At 36.6% G+C, this 8280-nt stretch overlaps 1 long non-coding RNA gene across 1 annotated transcript; it reads right to left on the reverse strand.

Moving 5' to 3' along the window:
• Positions 1 to 6947: 6947 nt before the first annotated feature.
• Positions 6948 to 7962, reverse strand: LOC107776031 (uncharacterized). The gene is made up of 2 exons (XR_001645863.2): positions 7825 to 7962; positions 6948 to 7273 (listed from the first exon to the last, which is right to left on the reverse strand). It is a non-coding gene; the product is annotated as an uncharacterized LOC107776031 (long non-coding RNA).
• Positions 7963 to 8280: the final 318 nt, after the last annotated feature.

Below are 8280 nucleotides of genomic sequence, written 5' to 3' on the forward strand. Positions count from 1 at the left end.
GGAAAGGGACTCCTGGCCGTTCTACCAGCAAGGTTGTCTCTTATGTGAAAGTTTGACGTATGGTCGAGAAGGGGTGTCTAGCTTATTTGGCTTATATTCGCGATCCTAGTGCGGATGTTCCTCCTATGGATTCAATCCTAGTTGAATGTGCGTTTCCAGATGTATTTCCTGTAGGTTTGCCGGGGATGCCACTCGACTGAGATATTAACTTTTGTATTGATTTGGCTCCGGTAACCCAGCCCATTTCTATTCCACCATATCGTATGGCCCCGCCGGAGCTAAAGGAATTGAAGGAGCAGTAACAAGATTTGCTTGAACAGGGATTCATTAGACCTAGCGTCTCGTCCTGGGGTGCACTAGTGTTATTTGTAAATAAGAAAGATGGCTCAATGCGGATGTTTATAGATTATCGACAGTTGAATAAGGCTATTACAAAGAACAAGTATCCGTTGCCAAGAATTGATGACTTATTCGATCAGCTTCAGGGTGCCAAGGTGTTTTCAAAGATCGATTTGAGGTCTGGTTACCATCAGTTGAAGATTAGGGCATCCGATATCCCTAAGACAGCTTTTCAGACTCAGTATGGGCATAACAAATTCCTAGTAATGTCATTTGGGCTAACAAATGCCCCAGCATCATTTATGGATTTGATGAACCGGGTATGCAAGCCCTATTTGGATTCTTTTGTAGTTGTATTCATTGATGATATCTTGATTTAGTCCAACATTCGAGAAGAGCATGAGCAGCATCTTCAGATTGTGCTTAAGACTTTGAAGAATAATCAATTATATGCCAAATTTTCAAAATGCAAATTTTGGTTAGACTCATTTGCCTTTTTGGGGCATGTTGTATTGGCAGAAGGCATAAAAGTGGATCCTAAGAAAATTGAGGCAGTTCAGAATTGGCCTAGACCTACTTCAGCTACGGAGATCCAGAGTTTCCTGGGTTTGACAGGTTATTATCACCGGTTTATGGAGGGGTTTTCATCCATAGCTTCCCCACTTGCGTATATTCCAATTGATAAGAGGCCGTTAGCGGCAGATGTTCAAACTTTGGCCAATTAATTCGTGAGGCTAGATGTTTCAGAGCCCAGTCAGGTTGTAACTTACACAGTTGCTCGATCTTCCTTGTATGAGCGCATCAGAGAGCGACAATATGATGATCCTCATTTGCTTGAACATAAGGACACGGTGCAGCACGGTGGTGCCAAGAAGGTTGTTGTGGGGGAAGATAGAGTTCTGCGGATGCAGGGTCGTATTTGTGTGCCTGATGTGTATGGGCTTTGTGAATTAATTCTTGAGGAGGCCCACAGTTCCCAGTATTCTATTCATCCGGGTGTCGCCAAATTGTATCAAGATTTGCGGCAACATTATTGGTGGAGAAGAATGAAGTAGGATATAGTTGCATATTTAGCTCGGTGTCTAAATTGTCAGCAAATTAAGTACGAGCATCAGAGACTTGGTGGTTTGCTTCAGAAGTTAGAAATTCCTGAGTGTAAGTGGAAGAGTATCACTATGGATTTTGTTGTTGGGCTCCCACAAACTCAGAGAATGTTTGACCCAGCATGGGTCATTGTGGACAAGTTGACCAAGTCAGCACATTTCATTCCAGTAGCAGTTACCTATTCTTCAGAGCGGTTAGTGAGATTTACATCTGCAAGATTGTCCGCCTTCACGGTGTGCCCGTGTCTATCATTCCTAATCAAGGTACGCAATTTACCTTGCACTTCTAGAGGGCTATAAACTGTGAGTTAGTCACGCGAGTTGAGTTGAGTATGACATTTCATCCTCAGACGCACGGACAACCCGAGCACAATATTCAAATATTGGAGGATATGCTTAGCACTTGTGTTATGGATTTCGGAGGTTCTCGGGATCAATTCTTGCCGCTTGCGAAGTTTGCCTATAATAATAACTACTAGTCGAGCATTCATATGGCTCCATATGAAGCATTATATGGTAGGCGATGCCGTTCGCCAGTTGGCTGATTTGAACCGGGAGAGGCTCGGTTGTTGGGTACCGATTTGGTACAGGATGCCTTGGATAAGGTCAAGAGTATTAAGGATCGACTTCACATAGCTCGGTCTAGGCAAAAGAGTTATGCCGACTATAAAGTTTGTTATGTTGAATTCATGGTTGGAGAAAGAGTGTTGCTCCGGGTTTCACCAATGAAGGGTGTAATGAGGTTCAGAAAGAAGGGCAAGTGGAGCCCTAGGTATATCGGACCCTTTGAAATTCTTGAAAGGGTGGGTGAAGTAGCCTACAGGTTTGCACTACCACCTAGTTTATCAGCAGTTCATCCGGTGTTCCATGTGTCTATGCTCCGAAAATATCATGATGATCTGTCCCATGTGTTAGATTTCAGCTCAGTCCAACTGGACAAAGATTTGACTTAATGAAGAAAACTCGATAGCTATTCTAGCCCGGCAGGTCCGACAGTTGAGGTCTAAGAGTTATCCATCAGTTCGAGTACAATGGAGAGGTCAGTCGGTTGAAGCATCTACCTGCGAGTCTGATATCCATACCTTTTCACCAGCCCAAGTACTTTTTCTAATTCCGTTCGAGGACGAACGTTTGTTTGAGAGGTGGAGAATGTGATGACTCGATAGGTCATCTTTAAATTTAACATTCAGCTATGTGCTTCGAGACCTCAAATAGTACCATTCAGCATTTCTCGACTTGCATGTGCAGTCCGTATATTTTTTCGAAAATCTTTTATGTGAAAAATTGATAAAAATATGAAATAGTGCTTTAAAACTCACTTAAATTGACTTTGATCAATATTTAGAGCAAATGGACCTGGATCAGTGTTTTTACGGTTCCGATGGTTCATATCATGATTTGGGACTTAGGCGTATGTCCGAAATCAAATTTGAAAGTCCCTAACTCGAATTATCTCCATTTGACGAAAACTAGACACTTAAAGGTTAAAGATTTCCAAAGTTTGACCGTAGATTTGTCTTTATCGATATCGGACTCGAATTGAGATTTCGAGAGTTGGAATAGCTCAGTTATGTCATTTGGAACTTACTTGCAAAATTTGAGTTTATTCCGGATTGCTTTGACATGTTTCGGCACGAGTTATAGAATTAAAAATTTCATAATCTCATAAGTCTGAATCGAGGTATAAATTGTAGTTTCGACGTTATTTGACCTGATATGAGACCCTGACTAAGTCTGTATTATATTACGGGACTTGTTGGAATATCCGTACGAGGTCCCGAGGGGCTCGGGTGAGTTTCAGACGAGTTTCGGACCATTTTTGTTCAAGACCACTGGTCTGGTTCTGGTGCGTCGCACCAGCGCAATTTTGGCCGTAGGTGCGTGTTCGCTTCTGTGGAGGTAGTGTTGCTTTTTCGACTTTGAAACCAAGGAGAAGCTTCGCTTATGCGAAGCTTGGGGCGCAGATGTGATGCCATGATCGCAAATGCGATCCTTCATGCTTCTGCGATTTCCCTTGCGCTTCTGCGCAGTCGCATCTGTGACGCTAAGGTCCGCGGATGCGGTCCTCTGACTGGCTGCCTTGGTTCGCAAATGCAAGATTTTCTCGCAAAAGCGACCTCGCAGATGCGAAAAATTTAGTCCGCAAATGCAAAAAATGCTGGACAGAATACATAAAATCGAGTGTTTGTCATTTTTACTCATTTTTGAGTTTTAACTATCGGATTTGGGCGATTTCAATCGAGGTTTTCACAAGTTCGAACTGGGTAAATATTCCTTATCCTATATTGTTTATATTTCATGATTCCATACTTATTTACATCATGAATCCGTGAATTTAATGGGAGAAAATAAGATTTTTGTAAAATCTTCCAAAAATGTAAAATGAAGATTTGAAAGGCAATCTGGTGTCGAAATTCAATAATTTTTGTATGGTTGAACTAGTATCAGAATGGGTGTTTGGATTCCGTGATTTTTCATCGGGTTCTAAAAAGTGGGCCCCATAATGACTTTTGGTTGACTTTTCCGAAAATGACTTAAATTAAATCTCTTTCGAATTGTGAATAATTTCTAAAGCTTAAATTGAATTGTTGGTAAGTAAATTATTAGGTTTGATTGATTTGGAGAATAATTCGAAAGGCAAAGTCGTGGTCGAGTGATCACTTGAATTGCGAAACAAGGTAAGTATCGTGGTTAACCTTGACTTAAGGGAATAGAACCCTTTAACTAAATTATGTGAATTTCATGTGTAGCGAAGTATAGACGACGTGACGAGTGTCTATACATCGTCAAATTGCTTGCTTCCATGTCTTTACGTATTTCATTAATTATCTGATTTCATGAATTAATTGTTATATTACTTGATTCTGTTAGTTTCATTGCCTACTATTATGCCTTGATTTCATACCTTAATTGCTACCTGCTTATTTGATTTTTGTGCCATAATTGCTACTTGATAATTTGTATTTCATATATTAAATTGCCTATCTCCTCCGTGATTCTACACTTAATTGTTACTTGCCCATATTTGTTTCTTACAAAATTTATAATTGTTGTATACTTTGTTGCCTAATAATTTCTTATTAATTGTGGCATTTATTGAAGTAGCCTTACGTATAAGTGTTGTTAATTTATATTGTTGGAGCAGGTTGCACGCCGCAACGGGATTTATTTAAAAGATTATATCGTTGGATTGGGTTGCACGCCACAACGGGTTTTATTTTAAGTTTATATTGTTGGAGCGGGTTGCATGCCGCAACGAAAATTAATTGAAGGATTATATTATGGGAACGGGTTGCACGCCGCAACAGAATGATAAAAGAAATAATCGGTTATGACGTCTGAATTGACGTCGATTGTTGATAAACTATTTTCCCTTTATTATTATTATTATTATTATTATTATTATTATTATTATTATTATTATTATTATTATTATTATTATTATTATTATTATTATTATTATTATTATTATTATTATTATTTTGCGTACAAGTTAATGTAAGCGACCTGCCTTAGCCCCGTCACTACTTCGTCGAGGTCAGGCTTGGCATTTACAAAGTACATGGGGTCGGTTGTACTCATACTACACTCTGCAGTTCTTGTGCAGATATCAGAGTTGGTCCCCTTCAGCTATCAGAGGAGACTTGAGGTATAGTTGCACGACGTTCGCAGCTCTGCAGTCCCCTTCTACTTTATTTTAGTTGTGTGCTTTCTTTCAGACAACTTTATTTTATTCAGACCCTTATTTGTATTATTCTAGAAGCTCGTGCACTTGTGACTCCAATTTTTGGATGGTATTTCGACATCGTTATTATTTTGGTTTGTTCACTTTAATTCAAACATTATTCCAATTGTTTGGCTCCTTTACTATTTGATTTAAAATGAATTATAAAAAATAGTTAAAATTATTCTAACGTTGGCTTGCCTAGCAAGTAAAATGTTAGGCGTCATTACGGTTCCGACGGTAGGAATTTTCCGATCGTGACAACACCAAAGATCAATATCACGATTCTTAGTACAGACACTTAGTTAGTTATCCTTTGTTTTAATTAGCCAATCAATAACTGTCTAGTAACACTTTATTGGTGACTTATCAACTTTAGATGTTAAAAAAACCTTAAAGAAAACATTCACAAATCAATTCAAAGACATAATAAAACGACGAAAACCCTTGAAACAATGATTATTGTCGATGCCGCCTCAGATTCGAAAGCAGTACAAATTATAATGGCGAATTGAAAGGGATTCGATAATCACGTCGGAACAGTTATACATACATCATAATCTAGTCTTTCTTTCACAAAAATTATCCGTTTAAATATCTTGGCTCTGATACCATATGTAAACATAAACTTTAATTCATACCAGGATCTTAAACATGATAATCTTACATATAACCGTTACAGAAAACATACCTAAAGCGGAAGCCATTATCACAAAGTGGAAGCGTTAATTGGAATTGGTTTCTAGCCCCTTTCCCTAACTTTCATTACTGTCGCCTTTAGTGATGGAAAAGAAGAATAGAAAATACGGTAACCCTAATGGGTGGGGAGATGACCAATTTATAGCGGTTCTCATTTAACCCGGTACGTCCATCAAGTAACCGATCGCATGGACAAAATTTGTCTTTTTTTACATATTAATTATGGGCTTTATTATATTTGGTCATATACATAATAGGAAAATCTTACGGTCAGATCTACCTATGTGCCAAATGTGCCACTTACAAATATCTTTGCCTCTAGTAGCTACTTAGTTACGTACCAATTTTCTAAATATGGAATATTCTTGTCCAAGTACGTGAGCAATAGTTAGAGTTTGCCACTTTGCCTATGCTAATCTTTCGTTTTCCTTAATTTAGAATTTCTCAAATCCGATTCGTAACCCTAAAAGGTTAACCTCAAACCAACTTTTGTGCCTTTTATACGGCACTATCAATCTCATGCATAATTTAAAAGTAATGTTAGAGGGAGGATTTAAAGTTTATGGAATCTAAATTTGTCATCAAATTTGTAATACGTTAATTATTGAGTTTGCAATTAAATATTTATACATATTTAATAGGAGTAATAAAATTTTCCAATTCAAATATAAGGTCTAAATAAAATCTGCTGAATTAAATCGTCCAAATATGTAGCTGATATTGTAGCTCAAGAGCTAGCAACTAATTCTCATATTTTCTTTCGGATCATAAGATTTGAATTAGACAATGAATAAGAAGAGACATCAATCTTTCGTTATAAAAGGAATATCACATTTCTATCTTTTAAAAAATTAACTTGAATTTCTCTTTTTATCCGATTTTTTTTTTAAAATGTTATAGTATATATAAGATCAAGTTTCAAAAATATTATAGTTACACAAATATTATGGTATACTCCTATTTAATATCAAAGTTTCAAAATTTTTTCTTTCGTTCGTAAATTTCATAAGACGATGAGAGTAGCTAGTTGGATTTGAAAACATGGTAAACGGATATTAGTCACACGGATATAAATCTAGATATAGAGAAAGTCATCGTTCAAATTCTTCTTTCCAATTTCCTACGATTTCATGTTAGATATTTATATTATGGACAATAAGGGAAACAAGAAAGATGCAGAAAGAACCACTTAGGAAAACGAATCCTATGTTGCTGCTTGCTAAACCTGCGAGCTCAACCAACTGCAATACCAAGGAAGGTTTCTTGCATTTGTTGTCGTACTCCAATATATAATTCCAACCATTTTCACGTGTGTATGCTATGTTGGTCAACTTCTCTTTCTTCCTTAGTAGCTCTATTCTCTGCCGTAGAGTATTTATATTTGAATCAACAATATTAGTGGACTTCCCTGCAATTTTAGAAATGAAGAAATCAAAATTATGTCTTCCCAATTTGTTCGTTTCTTATTCCATTTGGAATCTAGGGCTTCCATAATTTAACGGAGTGGTGAACTTAGGGTCAGTTCAACTAAAATCACTATTTTTGGTTGAGTACCTATATATATATATATAAGATATTTGCATCATTCAAACTCACATATTTTCATTATGCGATGCAAATTTTCAAAACTAAGAAAAACTTTTGAAACTTGTGATCTAAAACAAGTATATGTATACCGCTATAGATCATCTCATTAAGAAAAAAATAAAAACTTTTGAGTTAAATTATTTTTAAATAAAAAATTCCTTTTATAAACGAGCTAAAATTGAAAGTGTGTTACAATCATAGAATAAGATGACATCCATTTTAACGTCATTTACTCTAAATTCTAAATTTGCCTCTAATCGTAGAACTCCAAAACATGATCAAACTAGGTAATACAAAATATGAGAAGCTAATATATCTTGATGTAAAAGTACTAAATCTAAAATAAAATGGTGGGATACGCAGTTTGCTTACCTTCACCGTGGAAACTCCGAGACATGATTATATTATAGTTTTGTAATTTAGGCATACGCAGCTTGCTTAAGCATCAGACATAAGGGGGAGCGACAGCCATATTTCATAATAATAACACTGATTGAATATTTGTCTAGGAGATGGTACCACTTATGTATATATAGAGCTCCAAGTTTTATCTTAGTCCACTTGGCTCGGGTATAACACACACTATCTGTGCATATTTATTAAATTATTATCTGAACAAGTTTACTAACAGCTACAGCTATGTGTCAAGCTAGTGTAAAGAGATTGCTCCTTTTTTAAAAAGAAATTCCAAATGTTAAGTGGGAGCTTATGGAGAATCTTATGTCCGAGTTGGAACTTTTAATATGCATGTTAAACTATTACTAATAATAATAATAGTTTTGAATATCAAACGGCTACTTAATGAAACAACAACAACGTATAATTCAT

This window comes from Nicotiana tabacum, chromosome 12 (assembly GCF_000715075.1).
Source record: "Nicotiana tabacum cultivar K326 chromosome 12, ASM71507v2, whole genome shotgun sequence".
Taxonomy (NCBI): domain Eukaryota; kingdom Viridiplantae; phylum Streptophyta; class Magnoliopsida; order Solanales; family Solanaceae; genus Nicotiana; species Nicotiana tabacum.